This window comes from Chenopodium album, chromosome 2, assembly GCF_948465745.1.
Source record: "Chenopodium album chromosome 2, dcCheAlbu1.1, whole genome shotgun sequence".
In the NCBI taxonomy this organism is placed as follows: Eukaryota; Viridiplantae; Streptophyta; class Magnoliopsida; order Caryophyllales; family Amaranthaceae; genus Chenopodium; species Chenopodium album.
The window spans coordinates 65,236,109-65,258,506 of NC_137835.1; the positions used below are offsets into that span (position 1 = coordinate 65,236,109).

The 22,398-nt window shown below is 36.0% G+C and overlaps 1 non-coding gene across 1 annotated transcript; it reads left to right on the top strand.

Annotated features, from left to right (window-relative positions):
- The first annotated feature begins 13,026 nt into the window (after positions 1 to 13,026).
- On the top strand, positions 13,027 to 13,134 carry LOC145607792 (small nucleolar RNA R71). Its single transcript, XR_014105630.1, has one exon. It is a non-coding gene; the product is annotated as a small nucleolar RNA R71 (small nucleolar RNA).
- The last annotated feature ends 9,264 nt before the right edge of the window (positions 13,135 to 22,398 follow it).

Below are 22,398 nucleotides of genomic sequence, written 5' to 3' on the forward strand. Positions count from 1 at the left end.
TTCTAAAATATTTGTGATCACTTGATTAAACAACAAGATTAAAAATAAAGGATCCTAAACCGGTTGTCCAAATTATCTTATTAGGCGTGATTTTCAATTACATATTCCCTTTAAACATGCAATATAGTGATCATAATAACAATAGAGTAAACATTAATATTGGAATCAATTCAACAATAATAGCGTTAGTCAAATCAAATATAAATTATAAACCTAATCATGATACTAGCAATATTAAAATAAAATAAGTAATTAAATTAATTAATTACTCACACTCCGCGCGTTCCTTTAAATTGCTACATAATGAATAAATTGTTAGTAACTTCAATAAAAAATATAAATAAAATTGAAATAATTAAATTAAATAAAAATTAGAGTTGATTTGGTCCAAACCCCCAGTTATTTATACCTTTCACGACTTGGTTTAAGGACGGAACCTCGGGTTTAGTATAGACTCCTTGGAGTGCTTAAAGGAAGGAATAGTGAAAGAATGGGGAGGCTAGTGTTTAGGCTAAAGAGGGAGAAAAAAATTATTTTATGATCAAGCTTGTTGATCCTTGAAAAAGGGGTGATATGACCTCTATTTATAGAGAAAAAAGAGGGGTCGAAGAATTAAGATAAGATCCGAATTAAATCGGAATAAAACTCGATAGACTACAGTTTTTGAGGTTTTTGTTTTTATCATATCTTTTGATCCAAAAATTGGAAAAAGACAAATAAGATATAGTTGGAAAGCTCTTCAAGTATACTTTCTAACCCAATTAGAATCAAATTAAAATATTTTATAGAATAAAAGATATGGTCGAAATAGTGAGACGGTGTCAGTTTTGGATAGAGTTTGATATTTTATTCATATCTTTTCCGTTATAGCTCGGAATTGATATTATAATATATCATTGGAAAGATAATTTCAAGGGATATCCAACCATATAAAATTTGGATAAAATATATGAGGCACTAAATTAATATATGTCTATCTTTGAGCGTCTTTCAATTCGGATAGAAATAGGACTTTAAAAAAGAGAAAGGTTTTATTCAATTTCAAACTCTTTAATCTTATCTTTTCAAAAAGGATAATTAGGATATTTTAGAAACTTATAGAAGCTTCCAATTGATCCTATTTGGTTTAGGAATGGGATTAAATAATTTGGACCCTCCACATGATCATTGGGTCGTAGGTAAGGTGGGCTTAGGTTCGGTTTGGGCTCAGTTTAATATTTTGGCCATAACTTATTCGTTATAACTCAGATTTGGGCTTATAATATATCGTTGGAAAGATATTTTCAAGCCCCATCCAACTATTCAATCACTGGACCCATATTATGGACCAAAATAAACTGGATTAAATGTTTTTATAAAAAGGACACGAAATGAATGATTTTAAAGGACACGAAATAAATTATTTTGGGTTTAAAGGCACGAAAAGAGAAAAATAAGTTATGGTTTGGGGAAATGGGCTAGGAATTGGGTTAATTTATGAAATGGAAATTTGGATTCAAGCAATCCAAGATTAAATACTCAACCCGACCAATAATGACGGTGAAATGTTGTTCATCATCAGGTTTGGTTTTGGGGAGACATTTTTAGGTGTCTACACAAATTAAGTTACTGAGATTCACTTGCCTTACCTCCAATTTTCTCTGGGTGCAATCAATTCCGAGACTCTCCTTGGAAGGTAATACATTAGCTTTCATTTACCAGATGCTATTTCGTCTGTACAATGTTACAAAAGGAGCTCTGTTTGCATTTAGCTCATCTGAACTTTGAAGTCTGAAATGTAGAGTGACAGAGTAAAGTCGTATCCCCAAATCAAAAGTAATTCCTAAATCCTCTAACTAATGTAGATAGGGAAGTAGGGTCGAATCCATAGAGAAACGGATCTTTCTATTCCTAATTAACTAATATAATCTAGATTATGAGGTAACCAAAATTTATATTTGAATAATAAATTAAACTACGGAGATCAAGAATAAGGAGAAAATAATATATAAAAGGATCTAGGGCATAGGTTCACCAATAAATAATATTTCAGGGTAGAATATAATAATCATTCATCAATGAATATATTAATCAGATTATAAAGGGCTTTCGCTACGTATTATAATCACACAATTAACTTACCGGTATTAAATATCATCTTTCGAATCTCGACTTAACCATTTATAAATTAACCTGCCTATTGAAACTAGACCTAAAAATCAATTCTCATCTGTCGAATCTCGAATCAATATTGTCAAACTCAATGCATAAAAGATCAGGCCTAATCTAGTCACAGAGCATTAAATCAATCAATAGGAAATTAATCTAGCATTGACAATTAACAACAATAATTTACCCCTTCATATTATTTATGGATCCCCACAAACCTAGAAATAGAACTACTCACACATAATAGGAACTAAACTAATCAAAGCAATAAAACAAGACATGATCAAAGGAATAAAATAAACAACTAAGATTAAGAGAAGAGAAATCGTTACCAAAATAAATCTGGAATTAAGAGTAGATTAAGAACAAAGGTATAAGAGAGAGAAAATCTAAGAAAACAATTAAGAGAGTAAAGAAAGAGTAAAAGAGAGATATCCTAAAATCGTATTACGGAGGAGTATTTATACTTCGTACAATTCCTAAACTAAAACAACGAAATTAACCCCTAATAATTACACGCGCCCGATCGGGCGAGACATCGCCTGATCGGGCGTGCCTTTTTGCTTTTCAGTACAAATCTCGCGCCCGGCCGGGCGCGTCACCGGGTGTAGGCGTCGTTCGAAGTGCGCCTACGTAAAAAGCATGTGGTGAATATGCTTGGCACTCATAGGAAGTGGGATTTGACATATACAATTAGGGACAAGGAAAGTAGGGAGCCGCCAACAAGTTTTTAAGGAACTTGTAAACTGTTCACGGATCATAAAAGGCAACCACAATTAAAGGGATAACGATAGGCAACAACGATTGACCCGTGAAGGTTACACCCCATTCATAATCCATGAGATTACTAACTCCATATGGTTCGGAACCACGAAAGGAGGACCGGGGATGATGGTACGAAGTGAGCCAGGGAGTCACATTCGCCCGTATTGGCCTCTACTCGATTCTTATTGTGAAAAGTGATTCCTGCGATCTCAAAGGCATACAAACAAAATATTCAATTTGCTCCAAACTATTATTAAGCTAAATTGGTTGAATATTAATGCAACACATAATTCTAAAATATTGTGATCACTTAAATTAAATAACAAGATTAAAAAGGAACCTAAACCGGTTGTCCAAATTATCTTATTAGGCGTGATTTTCAATTACATATTCCCTTTAAACATGCAATATGGTGATCATAAAAATAATATAATAACATCAATATTGGAAGCAATTCAACAATAATAGCGTTAGTAAAATCAAATATAAAATAACCTAATCATGATACTAGCAACAAGAATAAAAATAAGAGTAATTAAGTGATTAATTACTCACTTTCCGCGTTTCCTTGAATTGCTACATCATGAATAAAATGTTAGTAACTTCAATAAAAATATAAAGCAAATGAAAATTAAATTAAAGTAGAGTTGATTTGGTCCAAACCCTCAGTCAATTATACCTTTCACGCCTTGGTTTAAGTATAGAACTTTGGGTATTGTATGAACTCCTTGGAGTACTTAATTAGGGGAAGTATTTTGGAAGAATAGGGAGGCTAATATTTAGGCTAAAGAGGGAGAAGAGAATTATTTTTTGATCAAGCTTGTTGATGATTAAAAAAGGGGTTATATGACCTCTATTTATAGGGAAAAAAAGGGTCGAAGAATCAAGAAAAGATCGAGTTCGAATCGGATTAAAACTCTTGCGATAGACAGCAGTTTTTGCGGTTTTTGTTTTTATCATATCTTTTGATCCAGAAATCGGAATAAGATGAATAAGATATCGTTGGAAAGCCCATGAAGTCTACTTTCTAACCCAATTAGAATCAAATTACAATATTTTGTATAATAAAATATATATCCGAAATAGTGAGACGATGTCAGTTTTAGATAGAGTTTGACATTTTATTCATATTTTTTCCGTTATAGCTCGGAATTGATATTATAATATATCATTGGAAAGATAATTTCAAGGGATATCCAACCATATAAAATTTGGATAAAAAATATGAGTCACAAAAATAATATCTGTCTATCTTTGAATGTTTTTCAATTCGGATAGAAATAGGATTTTCAAAAAAAGGAGTTTTATTCAATTTCAAACTATTTAATCTTATCTTTTCAAAAAGGATAATCAAGATCTTTTAGAAACTTATAGAAGCTTCTAATTAATCCTAATTGGCTTAGGAATGGGATTAAATAATTTGGACCCTGAACATGATCATTGGGTCGTAGGTAAGGTGGGCTTAGGTTCCGTTTGGGCTCAGTTTAATATTTTGGCCATAACTTATTCGTTATAACTCGGATTTGGGCTTATAATATATCGTTGGAAATACATTTTTAAGCCCCATCCAACTATTCAATCATTGGACCCAGATTATGGACCAAAATAAATTATATTAAACGTTTTTATAAAAAGGACACGAAATGAATGATTTTAAAGGACACGAAATGAATTATTTTGGGTTTAAAGACACAAAAAGAGGAAAAAAAGTTAAGGTTTGGGGAAATGGGATAGGATTTGGGTTGTTTTTATGAAATGGAAATATGGATTTAAGCACTCCAAGATAAAATACTCAACCCGACCACTAATGGCGGTGAAAGGTTGTTCATCATCGGGTTTGGTTTTGGGGAGACATTTTTAGGTGTCTACACCGGGCGCCGACCTTTGCTTCTCCCGCCCGGCCGGGCGCGCCTCCGGGCTTTAGCCTTTTTGGCCGGGCGGCTCTCTTGGGCCACTAATTGGACTACGATTGGGCTCCAATTCTTCGGGCCAATCTGGGTTTCCTCTTCGGGTCTTGAATACTCAATCCAAATGCCCCGGTATCACACAAACCGAGCCCTTAATCACCGGTTCGATGGATCCAACCGGCCCTAGGCTATAAACTCTGGTCGTGCTTCTCCAATGCTCGTGATTGCTCCAAAATATCTCGGGAAAATACCCCAAAAGTATAAATCCCTGCAAAAGTCAGCCAAATCTACGAAAACACTAGAAAACACCAATTAGTAATAAAGTGGCTCTAAAGAGCTAAAAACACTACTAATTATGACCAAGGGACGGGGGTAAAATACCATATAAAATAGACACATCAAACTCCCCCAAGCCAAACCTTTGCTTGCCCCTAAGAAAAGATCTCATCAATGAATCAATAAATATGCTTCACCCCAAAAAGTAAAAATCAAGCACAAACGATTCAGAGTAAATCAAATAAACATGCTTCAAAATCAACCAATCAAATCCATCCAATTACCTTTCCTCCCTAACAATTGTCAAATAGAGCAAACCACAAGAGCATATAGAATTCAAGACTAGTGCTCACACACTCAACTCTCATTTATGTTGCGAGTAAAATATGAACTCGATCGCTCTCCAACCAATCCCTTTATGTGAACAATGCCCTCCCAACTCACACTCTCGTGTGTATAAAACAATGAACGCTCAACCTACTAGTCGACTCGAAATATGTCAAATCATAACTTGCGTTGATAAACAACACTTTCACATTCATACAACTCTATGCACAAAGGTTGGAAGGTCTTTAAAGCTTGTAATGTAAGGCTAGGGTAAAGGGTAGGATAAATTTGGGAATAAGTGAGAGAAAAGTTATACTTAAGGGAGCAAATCCTAATAAAGCCCGTGATCAAAATAAATAATGATCAACATCTCCTACATAACCAACTCCAACATCAATCACCAAATATACTCCAATCATAATAAACAATCCCAACTCTTACAATTTCACTCATAAAAATATAATAATGAAGAAGTGGAGTGAATAAACAAACTTTATTTCCAAACTTGAATTTTTCATTGAAGCTCTATTTTTTTTTCTTTTGATCAACCTCCAACTAGAACATTTGAACATTGAACACTTTTTTTTTTCTATTGAAGTTCACTTATTTTTTTTTTCTTGAACTTCTCTTCTTTTTTTTTTTTTCATAACATCATGCTTTATTTTTTTCAAGAAAAATATAACTTTCAAACTCATCAAAAATAAACATGATCAAAACAAAACTACTTCTCAAATCCCACCCAAATTGTGCAAATAATAAGCACGCTACAAACTCCCTCACCTCACTCACTAATAGCTCCCCCAAGCCAAGCTTGGGACTAGTAACCAATGGGGCAAAATGGGCTTGTAATGTGGCTAATAAACAACAAAAAGTCAAGGCAACAACATGGGTAGCAAGAAGGGAACAAATGTATCTACAATCATCTGGAGGTTACCTAAAAGAACAAATGCCTTCGTCCTCCTCAATGTGCTTAATAATGAATCATATAAACATTACTTATAGTTTCAAATCAATACTCAAATTCATTGACATACCAGGAACTATCACACATTCCTAACCAAATCAACTAGTCAAGCACTATATTCACAAGTAGTTGGGCAAAATTGACGCATGTTAAAGTTTCAAGGCAATCAAAAATAAAATCATGATCAACTAATCCACAATACTTATCATCATATACCAAGAATAAAAACAATTTTCTCAAGTATGGGGCACAGGGAAGCATGATTTACAATTCATTGAAACGTATTTTTGGATTTTTTATTTTTCAATTTTTTTTTTATTTTTCATATATAAGAAAGCAATAAAACTAACCTAGAAAGCAATAAATCTAACCTAAGAAAACACACCAAAAATAAAAGAAAAGAGAAAAAGAAATATACCAAATCCAAAATCTCCCCCAAGCCAGAATTAGACAATGTCCTCATTGGCTCGGGAACTAGCCCAGCATAGCTAGTCCTGATCATCCTCATCCATCGAGCCGAAGCCTGCACCTCCACTGCCACCTGCACCACCTGGATCCAGAAGAGCTACCACCAAAATAATCAGCATGAAAACTCCCCCCCGCCGGTCCCCCGAAAGGAAAGTCCTGGTCGTACCCATGGAAGGCAGAATAGTCAGTGTAAATACCATGGGCAGTGGGATCCCTATCGTATCCCTGGGGTGGAGGCTGAAACCAGTCTGGGTAAATAGCATCGTCGAAAATGTTTCCCCGACGAGCATAATCATCGTACATAGGGTAGAGAGCTCTACCCTGGTTCCTCTCCAGGTACCCTAACCTCTGGTCTATAGAGCCCACCATCCTCCTAAGGTCAGTGTGGGAATGCTCGATACGTCCTAAGGCCTGAACTATACTCTGAAGGTCCCAAACTGGGTCAGAGTCAACATGGGGAACGGAGTGAGACATGCGAGGTGGAGAAAACGCCACCTCGGGCTGAGGCTGAGGCTGGGATGGTGGAACTGGTGGTGGTGGTGCTTGCTCCCTAGCGTTGGCAACTAAAAGATCATATATGTAGGATGGTTGCCTTGGGGGAAAGACGGTCAAGTCAGGACTAGGTAAGGGAAAGATGGGCAATGACTGCTCGCTCCCAGTCCTAATACACCAAAAAGGTGTCTGCTCGCTATCAGGTCGTACCCACCCCAACTCTTCAAAATACCTAGCAGTCATATAGGTATCCGGTCCACAGTTGGTCAGTTGGTGGGGTCCATCCTCAACAAAACCGGCCTTTTTCACTGCTATTCGAGTGATAAGGCCTCCTATACGGATAGGGGTGCGAGATGTGGTACTGGCCGTGGCATGTCTGTTCAGATGGTGAATAATATACCTACCTATGTTCAATTTCCCAAACCCATACACATAGTGTCCTATGACAGCTAGTTCGTTAGTTTGGGTGTTATGGGGCTCGTTCCTACCTAAAAAACACAAACCCGCAAATCTTTGCCAGATTTTTGGGACAGGGTGATGAATAGGTTTGGTACTAGCATGTTGGGGGTCGGGAGTAGGCAAGCCAGTCATAGAAAAATAAATGTCACCCATTTTATAGTCTGCATGCCATTGGTGAGGTAACTCAGAATTTAATTCAAATAGTTTACAAAATTCTACATAAGTTAAACTAATATTCCTATTGTTCAACCTAAAAATTAAATTCGGCCCATTTCTACTATTTACAACTTTTAAAGAAGACAAGAATTCACAAGTTAATTCTCGGTAAGTAGGATAATGCATATCAACAAATTTTCTTATGCCAATGTGTAGGCGTCGTTCGAAGTGCGCCTACGTAAAAAACATGTGTGAATATGCTTGGCACTCATAGGAAGTGGGAATTGACATATACGATTAGGGACAAAAAGTAGGGAGCCGCCAACAAGTTATTTTAGGAACTTGTAAACCGTTCACAGATCATTATAAGGCAACCACGAAAAGGGACAACGATAGGCAACAACGATTGACCCGTGAAGGTTACACCCCGTTCATAATCCATGTGATTACTAACTCCATATGGTTCGGAACCACGAAAGGAGAATCGGGGATGATGGTACGAAGTGAGTCATGGAGTCACATTCGCCCGTATTGGCCTCTACTCGATTCTTATATTGAAAAGCATTCCTGTGATCTCAAAGGCATACAAACAATAATTCAATTCGCTCCAAACTATTATTTAACTAAATTGGTTTAATATTAATGCACACATAATTCTAAAATATTTGTGATCACTTCAATTAATAATAATAAGATTAAAAAGGATCCTAAACCGGTTGTCCAAATTATCTTATTAGGCGTGATTTTCAATTACATATTCCCTTTAAACATGCAATATGATGATCAAAACAATAATAGAACAACATTAATATCAAAACCAATTTAATCACAATTCCAACAACATAAAATCGTTAGAAAAATAATAAAAATAAAAGGAGCATGACTCTTACTTTGATTCTGTTTGTTTGCAACTACAAAATAATAAACGAGTTAGTAACTTCAAGAAAATAATAAAACAATAATTAAATTAAATTAAATAAAGTATAGTTGATTTGGGGCCAAACCCTCAAACAGTTCTACCTTTCACGCCTTGGCTTAAGGATGGAACCACGAGAAAAGGATAGGCTAGTGTTTAGGCTAAAGCATAGAAGAGAGAAAATAAGAAATAATAGAATTACTCGGTGCCCCGTACATTAGAAATGAGGGGGTATTTATAGGGAAAATGTGCTGAGGGAGCACACGGAACCCTAAAATGATAAAAACCCTAAAAAAGTATCCCGTGACACGGCAAACTGTACCGTGACACGGGAAGTCCCTACCGTCAGACGACACACTTTCCCGTGACACGGTACATTTTTGGTGTGACGCGGGAAATTTTCAGAAAACGGGAAAGAAAACGCGTTAAGGGTTTACGCGGAAAAGACACGGAATGTCCCGTGTCACGGCAGACTTCCCGTGTTACGGGAAATCCCACCGTCAGACGGGAAGGATTCCCGTGACACGGTAGGTACCTGCCGTGGCGCGGGAAATTCCAGCCTGTTTTTCCGTCTAAATACATTTTTAACCCTAATTTCATTCGGCATTTTAAGTGCCGATTGATAATTTCGGGCTTTTTATGACTTATTATTATTTGGGCTAAAATAAGAAAATAATTAAATAAAAATAAATAAAAGGTTTGGGCCAAAAATAAATAATAAAACAATAAAATAAAAAAGGTTTGGGCTAAAATTAAATAATAAGTTTGGGCTGAAATTAAAACTATGCTTTTACCAAACATCAAGACTAATCCGTGGACTGTTCAAAAATATGAATTTAATCAGATACGATTTTTTAAGCACTCTCGGGATTAAATACTAAACCCGACCAATAGTGGCGGTGAAAGGTTGTTCATCATCGGGTTTGGTTTTGGGGAGACATTTTTAGGTGTCTACACAATGCCATTTAAAAACCGTTTTACAAAATCATATAAACCAAACGATTCTAAAGTAGAGCGGTGTAACCACCGAGAAGGAATTACCTCGCGCCCGATTAGGTGTTCTAGCCGCTCCTTTTGCTCTTGGCTAGCAATACGGATCGTCGGCCAGTACGGGAGTTGCAAATCCGGGTCGTATTCCTCCCTCGAACTAGAGCTCCTACCGAAAATAGACCGAGCCCTCTTTGAAGCCATGGTAGAAATGGGTATGAAATTAATTTGAAAGAAATTTGAAAATTTTTATATAGAAATGTAGAGGATGAAGAGGGGATTAAGAATCTGTAAAAAGTTTTGAATTTGGTTGAGGAATGGAGAAGAAATCTTAGAGAGAAGGTATAGAGAATTTGAGTTTTAGAGAGAGAAAGTTATGGAGGAAGGAGATTAAAATGAGAAAAAACCAAAAAAAAGGAAGAAGAAGAAGAAGAAGGAGTCGGTGCGTCGCGCCCAATCGGGCGGGGGCTCGCCCGGTCGGGCGATCTAATTCTTTAATTCCGCTATATTCTCGCACCCTGTCGGGCGGCCATCGCCCGATCGGGCGATCTAAACGAACCGATGTCATATATCTCTCGCGCCCGGTCGGGCGCCCTTCGCCCGATCGGGCGATCTGATGCAAGAATTTTCGTCTCTTCTCGCGCCCGGTCGAACAGCATTCGCCCGATCGGGCGGACAATTATGTCCGTATACGACAAGTTTCGCGCCCGGTCAGGCGCCCATCGCCCGGTCGGGCGAAATTACTTGATTTGAAAACTAGCTCTCGCACCCGATCGGGCGAGCTTCGCCCGGTCGGGCCCGAGGCTTATTGACGAATTTTGTATTTTCTTCTATTCTTTAAATTTTGGCTAACTCTTTTCCTTCAAACCTGTATAAACACTCATAAAAACTCATTAAATTCCCTCATCTCTCCTCTCAGAAGAAAAAGAAAGAAAAAACTAGGTCCCGCACGACCTTCTAGGACCCTTGGCCTAAGTGCAAAGCGCTGGTTTATCTAGGTCCCGCACGACCTTCTTACCAAGTACAATAACTAGGACCCTTGGCCTAACGCTTGATCGGGCGGTTTCTCACCCGGTCTAGCGGTGTTTCGGCTGCGACGCGGCTTCTTGACATGCCCTGTGGGACGCCAATTCACTTTGTCCGGTGGATCCTCCTTGACTTGGGTTGGGGGTTCTTCAATGCTATGCACCAAGGATCCTTCTTTGATCGAGGGTTGCTCCAAATTGTCATTACATTCAACACTTGCAACTCGATCTAGCGGAACACTTACCGTAGGCTCAAATTGCACAACTTGCTTGATTGATTCCACCTTTTCGTCCTCAAAACCAAGACCAACAGTGTAGAGTGCTATTTCTATTGCATCAACTTCCTTCTGCCATTTGTCTATCTCATCTGAAAGGGATGCAGCACAAGATACCGCCTCCAAGGGATCTTTTTCAAGAGCTTGGGGCTTGTTAGAATAATTCTCAACCACATTAACACTAAAGCACTTCTCCTCTGTCATGGGGCTTTTAAGGGTATTATTAAGGTTAAAAATAATTTTATCATCCCCTACTGATAGTGTTAATTTACCACTTCTCACATCTATGATTGCTCCTGCACTGTTAAGGAATGGTCTACCCAAAATAATCGGGGTTTTCATATCCTCAGCCATATCAAGAACAACAAAATCAATAGGTATATAAAATTTACCTACTCTAACGATAACATCCTCTAAAACACCTAAGGGGTATTTGAAAGAACGGTCGGCCATTTATAGAGTAATATTAGTAGCTTTTAATTTACCCATATTCAGTTTGGAACACACAGATAATGGCATGACACTAACTCTAGCACCCAAATCACATAATGCATTATCAATCATTAGATTTCCTATATGACAAGGGATAGAAAAACTACCCGGATCTTTTAATTTAGGTGGAGATTTATTCTGAAGTACGGCACTACACTCTACAGTGAAAGCTACTGTCTCTACCTCGCTAATAGACCTTTTTCTTGTCAGTATATCTTTCATAAATTTTGCATATGAAGGAATTTGTGTGATTAATTCAGTGAAGGGAACTGTTACCTTTAAATCTTTTACCATCTCCAGGAACTTACCAAACTGCTTATCCAAGTTTGTCTTCAAGTGACGATTGGGGAATGGAAGTTTGATAACTGGCTTTGGAGCATTATTGCTCTTATCTGGAGTGGCCACCTTCTCTGGAGTCGTACATTGCAATGTAGAATTAGATATATTAGTACTATGCTTTAGCCCTGCAGGGCTAGTAGCTACATTGTCTGGTTTAACGGAATCAAGATTAGCATTATTTAATAAAACAGGTTCATCAACTCTAGGAATAGGGGGCCCTTCATAGTTTGAACCACTCCTTAGAGTGATTTCATAGGCTTGATCCGTAGGCCTGGTCGGTTGTGCCGGCAGAGCTCCCTGTTGGCGGGCTTGTAGAGTAGCGGAAAGTTGCGCAATTTGATTTTCTACAATTTTATTGTGCGCTAGGATTGAATCAATTGTCGCATCTCTACTCTCCATGTGCTTCTTCATATTAACCAACATCGCTCTAATTTCCACCAAAAAAGGGTCGGAAGATGAGGAGGGTTGTTGTGGTTGGTTCTTCTGCCAGCATTGGGATGGTTATATCTGTTGTTGTTGCTGTGGCGCCTGTGGTTCTTATGGTGGTGGATTTTGAACATTAGTACTCCGGTAGGAAAGGTACGGATGATTCCGATACCCAGGATTGTAGGTGTTGGAGTATGGATTATTCTGCCTATAAGCTTGGAATACATTAACTTGCTCCACGAAACTCCTGCAATCTTGTTCCCAATGACCTATAATACCACAATTTTCACAGAAAGCCTCATTAGCATTATTATTAATTGCAGAAACACTAGCTACATTAGTAGTGCTAAGATTATCTAATTTTTGGCAGATAGAGGTCAATTGAGCTTGCAAAAAGGATACGGAGTCAACACTATGCTTCCCCTTGTTAGCAAAGCCTCTAGGATTCCCATATTGGGAATTATGTATCGCCATATTTTCAATAACCTGACCTGCATCATCAACATAAAGATTCATAAATCTCCCACTGGCTGCAGAATCTAAAATTATTCTAGAAGAATTTCCAATGCCATTATAAAAGGCTTGGATTAAATGCCATTGTGCTAAATTATGATGGGGGCATTTTTCTTTGTAGGTCCTTGAACCTCTCCCAAGCCTCATACAAAGATTCATCGGCTTCTTGGGCAAAGTTCTGAATTGCACTCCGTAGTACGGCTGTTCTCTCTGCAGGATAATACTTGTTATAAAAATTCAAAACAAGAGTTTCCCAGTCAGTTATACCAAGTGCAGTTCTATTTAAGCCATTAAACCACAATAATTTAGCTTTTCCAGTTAAAGAGAAGGGAAAGAGAATCTCCCTGATTTGGTCTTGTGTGACCCCGACTTGCCTGATGGTGTTATAGTATTGACAATAGTCGGCAATGTGAAGATTTGGGTCTTCACCCTTGGCTCCACTAAATTGCTTCCTCTCTATCATCGTTATAAATTGGGGTTTAATTTCAAATTGTACCCCATCAAGAGCCGGAGTGGGAGTGAGATATGGAAAATCTTAAAGCGTTGGTTGTGAGTAATCACTAAGCTTCTTTGGAGCCGTCATCTCTGATTCTGGATCTGATAATACCTCTGAATCGCTAGAACCAGTTGGAGGGTCTCGGTGATTATTATTATCACCAGAATCCGCCAGGATTTGCTTGTAGAGATTTTTCTGTCTATGGAAGGAGCGTTCGATCTCAGGATCGAATGGGATGTACCCTGATCTGGAACACCTGGGCATAAACAAAAAACTAAAAGCAAATATGAGATTTGCCTCAAAGAACTAACGTTCTCTGAGACAAAAAGAAATAACCTAAACTACAAAAATAATCAGAAATAAAAATAAAACCGTTTCCCTGGCAACGGCGCCTAATTTTAACAGGGTAAAATCGTATCCCCAAATCAAAAGTAATTCCTAAATCTTCTAACTAATGTAGATAGGGAAGTAGGGTCCAATCCATAGAGAAACGGATCTTTCTATTCCTAATTAACTAATATAATCTAGATTATGAGGTAACCAAAATTTATATTTGAATAATAAATTAAACTACGGAGATCAAGAATAAGGAGAAAATAATATATAAAAGGATCTAGGGCATAGGTTCACCAATGAATAATATTCCAGGGTAGAATATAATAATCATTCATCAATGAATATATTAATCAGATTATAAAGGGCTTTCGCTACGTATTATAATCACACAATTAATTTACCGGTATTAAATATCATCTTTCGAATCTCGACTTAACCATTTATAAATTAACCTGCCTATTGAAGCTAGACCTAAACATCAATTCTCATCTGTCGAATCTCGAATCAATATTGTCAAACTCAATGCATAAAAGATCAGGCCTAATCTAGTCACAGAGCATTAAATCAATCAATAGGAAATTAATCTAGCATTGACAATTAACAACAATAATTTACCCCTTCATATTATTTATGGATCCCCACAAACCCTAGAAATAGTAATACTCACACATAATAGGAACTAAACTAATCAAAGCAATAAAACAAGACATGATCAAAGGAATAAAATAAACAACTAAGATTAAGAGAAGAGAAATCGTTACCAAAATAAATCTGGAATTAAGAGTAGATTAAGAACAAAGGTATAAGAGAGAGAAAATCTAAGAAAACAATTAAGAGAGTAAAGAAAGAGTAAAAGAGAGATATCCTAAAATCGTATTACGGAGGAGTATTTATACTTCGTACAATTCCTAAACTAAAACAACGAAATTAACCCCTAATAATTACACGCGCCCGATCGGGCGAGACATCGCCTGATCGGGCGTGCCTTTTTGCTTTTCAGTACAAATCTCGCGCCCGGCCGGGCGCGTCACCGGGCGCCGACCTTTGCTTCTCCCGCCTGGCCGAGCGCGCCTCCGGGCGCCAACCTTTTTGGCCGGGCGGCTCTCTTGGGCCACTAATTGGACTACGATTGGGCTCCAATTCTTCGGGCCAATCTGGGCTTCCTCTTTGGGTCTTGAATACTCGGTCCAAATGCCCCGGTATCACACAAACCGAGCCCTTAATCACCGGTTCAATGGCTCCAACCGGCCCTGGGCTATAAACTCTGGTCGTGCTTTTCCAATGCTCGTGATTGCTCCAAAATATCTCGGGAAAATACTCCAAAAGTGTAAATCCCTGCAAAAGTCAACCAAATCTACGAAAACACTAGAAAACACCAATTAGTAATAAAAGTGGCTCTAAAGAGCCAAAAATACTACTAATTATGAACAAGGGATGGGGGTAAAATACTATATAAAATAGACACATCATAGAGCTGTTGATTCTGGTCTGTTATCTTGATATTTCATGAAAATAAATTCTTTGATAGATTTATTAAGGAGCGGAAAGAGAAGGATCCAAAGATGGATGTAGCAGTTGCAACTAAGTTTTCTGCATTACCATGGAGATTAGGACGCAAAAGTGTTGTCAAAGCCTTAAAGGATTCTGTCAGTCGCCTAGAACTCTCGTCTGTGGAGTTGTATCAACTACACTGGTAAGCATGATCTTACAGAAAATGGCCAATAACTATGTTATTCTCTTTATGAAGTTAATTACTGTCTTATGCTGATTCAGGCCTGGAATATGTGGAAATGAAGGTTGCTCATTAATAATAATATCTCCGTCTAGTTCAATTCGATTTCTGAGCTGAAATTTTTACCCTTCACATCTGGAGTTTAAGCAGTCTTACTTAAGTTTAAGGATTACTTTCCAAGGTACATCGACGGTCTTGGTGATGCTGTTGAGAAAGGCCTCGTGAAGGATGTTGGCGTTTCCAATTATAGCGGTATGTCTATAAATATCAGACGACATTCTGTTATCTTAAGTAAAAAATTAAACTAGTGTAAAATCCATCATGTACTCAATCCTTTCAACAAGATAACTTGGTCATTTTAATTTAGTGTATGCATCCCTTATATTGGGTAAGGTAGCTCTTGGAACCTTGGATTTTTGCTTTCATGATTATTTGCGTAATCTATTGCAGAAAAGCGGCTACGTGATGCTTATCAGCCTACCAAATGGACCTAAAATAAGCAAACTAAGAGGACACTAACTGTGCTACCAGCCTACCAAGAGTGAGTAAATGGTCACTTTCATTGATTTCAATTCATAGAAACCAAAATATAAGTTAATTATGCATGTTATGTGTTTCATTGTGTTAATTTGGACCAATACATGAAAGATGGGAAAGATAGAAGTCCCTTAGGCAATTTTAAAGCCTTTTTGGCTCTAAATGCTCCCAAAAGTGAGTAAATGGTCACTTTTCATTGATATTAATTCATAGAAACCAAAATATAAGTTAATTATGCATGTTATGTGTTTTATTGTGTTAATTTGGACCAATACATGAAAGATGGGAAAGATAGAAGTCCCTTAGGCAATTTTGAAGCCTTTTTGGCTCTAGACGCTCCCAAAAGTGAGTAAATGGTCACTTTTCATTGATTTCAATTCATAGAAACCAAAATATAAGTTAATTATGGATTTTATGTGTTTTATTTTTAGAATTTGGACTAATACATGAAAGATGGGAAAGATAGAAGTCCCTTATGCAATTTTGAAGCCTTTTTGTCTTTATATGCTCCTAAAAGTGAGTAAATGGTCACTTTTCATTGATTTCAATCCATATAAACCAAATTATAAGTTAATTATGCATGTTATGTGTTTTATTTCTATAATTTGGACTAATACATGAAAGATGGGAAAGATAGAAGTCCCTTGGGCAATATTGAAGCCTTTTTGGCTCTATACGCTCCCAAAAGTGAGTAAATGGTCACTTTTCATTGATTTCAATTCATAGAAACCAAAATATAAGTTAATTATAGATGTTATGTGTTTTTTTTCTATATTTTGAGTTTTATTTCTATAATTTGGACCATCACATTTATTCTAATGATTGTTTTTATTATGGATTGTTTTTATTTTGTAACCTCATTCATATGTTTTTTTTATTTTTATTTTTTTATAGGATTTTTATCCAAGTAAAGCCCGACGTGTGATGTTGACGAGTTGAATGTGGTTCGAGAACAGTGGGCGCAATACTATAGAACTAAATATTTATTGAATGCATAACTATTAGCTTAGGTAGAACAAAGTAATATTATTAGTGTTGTTGTATGTGTTGGATAAATTTACACAAGTTTTTATTTGTAATGTTTTACTACTTAAATTTTTATATTATGTCGTATAATATTTACGAAATTTTGTTCGGTATAATTGTTTATTTACAGGAACAGGTTTATTATAACAGGTTTTAATTAATATATATTAATTATATATAAATATGTGCTGCCAAAATTGAATCAAAAAAAAAAAATCTAATGACTATTTGTAACGGGCAGGAGAGTTGTCAGTTACAAATAAACACTTATTCGTAACGGGCATTTTTATTTCCCGTTACAAATAAGTATTTAATTATATACTATAAAATCTTATTTGTAACAGACATTTGAGGTGTCCATTATGAATAATGGGTTATTCGTAACGGGCGTTTCAGGTGCCCGTTACGAATAAGGATTTATTTTAATACAAAAAAGGCCTTATTCGTAAGGGGCACCTGAAATGCCCGTTACGAATAACCCATTATTCATAACGGACATTTGAAACGCCCATTACGAATAACCCATTATTCGTAGTTACGAATAACCCGTTATTCGTAACGGAAATGTCAGTTACGAATAATGGGTTATTCGTAACAGACTCTGCCCGTTACGGATGGCCGTTTTTCCTAGTGGCTATATCTTCAAAGTCTTTCTCCTTCTTTGATTTTTAACACAGCACTCCAGTGCTCATTACTAGCATCTGATTCAAGGATTAAATTATCTTCACTAGTAGGTAGTGTTAGTACAGGAAGATCTTTACACATAGCTTTTAAATTTTGAACAATTTTGGAATCACTTTCCTTCCCATTCCAAGTTATTTCTTTCTTGAGTTTCTGTAATGGTTTTCTTAATAGAGCAAGATTTTCTATGAAATCAGAAGCATAGGTTAAACATCCTAGAAATCTTTCTAGTTGTTTTCTATCTTCAATTTTATCTGGAAATTTTTCAATCTTTTCTAAAATATGTTTTTGCAATATTATTTGTCCTGCTTTAAATTCTAATCCAAGAAACTCAATTCCTTGTTTAGCATAAACACATTTATCTTTTCCAAGGATTATACCATGCTCTGCACATTTTTGAGTTACTGCTTTAAGATCATTCTTATGTTGTTCTAAATATTTTGAGAATATTAGGATATCATCTATATAGACCAAACAACAATGATTAAGTTCTCTAAAAATATTATCCATTCTTCTCTGAAATATTTGTGGAGCATTTTTTAATCCAAAAGGCATTACTAGACATTCATAATGCCCTTGAGGGGCACTAAATGCAGTTAAAGGAATGCTTTCTTCTTCTATTTTAATTTGCCAGTAGCCACTCTTACAATCCATTTTAGAAATCCATGTGGCTCCTTGTATTCTATTAAATAACACAGTTTTATTAGGAATGTAATAGCCATCAAAAACAATATTGTCATTTAGCTGTTTATAATTAATGACCATTCTAGCTTTACCTCTTTTTTCTTCTGCATGATTTCTTACCATGAATGTTGGACTATTATGAGGACTTTTGCTATTCCTAATCAACTTTTTATTAAGCAATTCTTTTATTTGTTCATCAAACTCTTGAATATCTTGGTAGGTATAGACCATTTGTCTTACTCTAATAATCTTATTCGGATTTGTTAGAGTTATCTTAGCAAATACCTTATCATTTTCCCAATGTTCTAAAGGATTTGTTGAATATAATTTTTCACATAACTTTTCTTGTTGCTTATTTATCTCATCTACTAATGATGAATCACACTCAGAAATTCTAAGTGCAACCTCTCGTTATGTATGTACGAGTAACCCTATCACTATGCTGGCTGCGCGTAATTCCATAGTCTGATGAGTATAAGCCTTTGTGATTTTCTGTATAGGAAAAGAATGACCATTAATATTAAAGATTATTTGATCAATAGTTTGAGTGCATGGAGAGTATAATCTTTGAAAATTATTTCCTATTATCACATGATGACTAGGTTGATCAGTTGCCCATAAAATATGAATAACACATTGAACCCCTCCAATTTCTATTGGTAATTCTTCAATTATTTCAGTATGCATCATCACACTATCATTAGCAATTCTAACTTGCATAGGATTTTTAGCCTTTTTCCACAAGAATTCTGGAAATAAAGTCCTCTTTCCAAAACATGTAGAACAATCACTGTCAATATATGCACATAATTTATATTTATTATAATCCTCAATGCATATATCAATTTGAATATAAATTCTATTAGGATTAGTACTAGATGTTTCATTATAAGCTTCCATTTGCATATTAACTTCATCTTCATATACTGGTTCACTCACGGTTTTGGTTTTATATCCAATTACCTTTCTAATAGGATTATTTGGATCTTCATTTAACTCTAAATTAGAACATGACCCCATATCAATGCTATGCCTTGCCGTTGTTTTAAGACTTTTTTACTTTCATATTTTTCATTTAGTTTCTTTAGTAGAACTAATATTTTTTCTTCATCCTCTTCTGTCTTTTCATCACCTTGTTTTTTCATTCTTATTATTGTTGAATTTTGTCTACTTAGACTTGGTGTTCTAAGACTCAGATTTCTCTGTATTTTAGGTTTTGTATTCATTCCAATATGAAGTAATCCTAATTCATCAATTAACATCTTACTTGATCTATTACTAACTGCATGGTTCATAAAGAATTCCTCCCAAGTTTTTTCAATTTCATTAGGATTTACTTTTATAGGCGTAATTTTCTTCTTAGGACCTCCTCCTTGCTCATATTTCTGAGCATCGTCTATAGTATTTATCAACTTATAAACCACCTTCCATCTTAATTGTATGGGTCATGTTCCTTTATGCATTTTCACTCATTCTGTTAATAGCTTGATAGCTAAAAACTTTGACGCAAAGGAATCTTCTAAGCTCACATAATATCTAGGTTCACATATATAGCTTATCGTTCCTTGACTTAAATTACATGTGATACCACTGATTATTTGATCATAAAATTCTTTATGTCTAATATCATAGATAAAACTCAAGCATTTAACATCCTTGCCAAAATCTTGTAAAGGAGTTATGTATACTTGTACTTTACCAATACAAATATAGCTATAATTTCCTTTTTCTTTATGTTTTTTTAATACTTTTCCAGTTTATGATATTAATTTCGGCTGCCTTTTGTTCACAATCTTTGATTACTATGCCTCCTTCCATTTCTTCACCTACATATTTAGTTCTAGTTTTAAAGAAAGAAGTTTTAAATATTTTATCTTTAGTAATCTGGGGAAAATTCCAGCTTTCTTTGTTTACTTGATCTAAGTCATTATCTTCAAATGAATACTCGGCTCTTTTTAGTTGACCTATTGTCATTTTGCTTTTATCTTCCTCATTGTCATCTGATTCTGAATTTTCTAATTCTTCTCCTTCCATCATATTATTTATTTCTTCATAATCTTCATCTTCAAACTTGTCACTAACTTCAAGTTCTTCATTATATTCAGTAGAAGGTCTAGTATTCTCCAGTTTTACCTAATTATTAAATTAACAACTTAATTTAACTTTTAATCGTATGGCTCTGATACCAAATTCATGCAGCTTAACACTTTCTAATTTATAATAACTGTATTTTCTTCCTTAATAACATATTTCACTTATATAATAACAGTATACAAATATAATGCTTAATTTCTAACACAAATACTTAGCCTTTTAATATATAAGTACTGCTGAAAAGAGCAAAATAACACCTCAAAAACAATATTGAAAAAACATATAACAATATTGAATTTTATTTTAACATGCTCAATCTTAAAATAACAGTATTAAAATAGAAAATGACGTTTTTCCAACACTTAGCGAATTTTTTTTTTCAATGTTGGTATGGACTTTCCTAGTCCCTACCTGGTAGTGGGCAATACTTTCTCCAAGTGTAAAAGTGTTAATCAATCAATATCAATAACTATATACTACTAAAACACATACCAGCAATGCGTCGATTTAAGAAACAAATCTCTTATTTATATAAAGTAATAATTATGTACATTAAAACGATTTGATGTATCTATTAAAAAAAATCATATTAATAATTATAAACTTACATAGAAAAATAAAAAAAAAATTCATAACATAATTTGTGACATGAACTATTTTTTTTAATAGAAATTACATACTTTATTATTACTATGTATTACAACAAGATTATATTTTTTTTTATTGTGTAATAGAAGTTCCATGTGAAAGGAATGGTGTCCTTCGAACAAGTGTATTATTCCGATATGGGGTTCAGAATTATTAGAAAGCTAATTATTCAGTGAGGTTAAGTGATCGGAATTCCTGGGTGGAGGCCGCTTCCGATCAGTAATATTAATGTATAATTAATATTACAGCTTAATCTTGACTGAACCCTTCGGGTCACACCCAAGCAACTAACGAGCCAAAGCGACGAATTAATTCGGAAGTTATTAATAAGTCGACCGAGTAATTGATATTTAGACGTCGGAATTTTGAGCTTGGAGCGTCAAAACCGAGCGTTGGAAGTCGAGTCAAAATAGTAAAAGACGAGACGAGAAAATACTAATAAATCAACAATGACCAAAATACCCCTAGCATCGGAATACCAAGTGCTAGGGGCACGGCCATGCTAGCAGCCCACACAAAGTGCGAGGCTTGGTTAGCATGCCGCTGCTAGCAGCCCGCACCAATGTGTAGGCATGCTAGCAGCAACCCGCACGCAAGTGCAAGGGCATGCTGGCCGGGAAGCTAGCAGCAGCCCGCACTATTTGGTGCGAGGCGTGCTAGGCCGAGACACAAGCAGCAGCTGGAAGCCCACATGGGGTACCTTGGTGCCCAAGTGGGGCTGCCACGTGGTGCGTGCTGACCGTGCTCATTGGGGACTGGGTGTTGTGTTGGGCTATTTTGGGAGAGGGAGTGGGGAGCAAGTTTGGTCCCCTCCTTCTCCAAATGGTCCTCACCTACTCCCTCATGTGAGCTTGACACTTTTTGATTTATTACTAGTTTGATTTATAATTTTATTTTAGCTTTAAAATAAAATGGGAAAATAAACTTGTCCCACATTGATGGGAGAGTTTTTCATACTCATGAATTTCCCTATAAATACTCAAGTTGGGGTATTGGGAAAGGCACTTGAGTAAGTGTTGAAAACGACATCACCATTGTGAAAACCTTTGAACACATTTATTACCCGGGTTTTGGTCGGGCCTTGCTAACTCCAAGGAATTAGACCCTTGTCGATGGTCGGGTTGTGGGTGGACTTCCATTGGAGGTCGTCGTACTTTCAAGACTTGCTTTCGAAGTAAGAGCCCCTTGAGGTCGGGCGAAGTATGCATCAAAGGTACAATTACTATCTT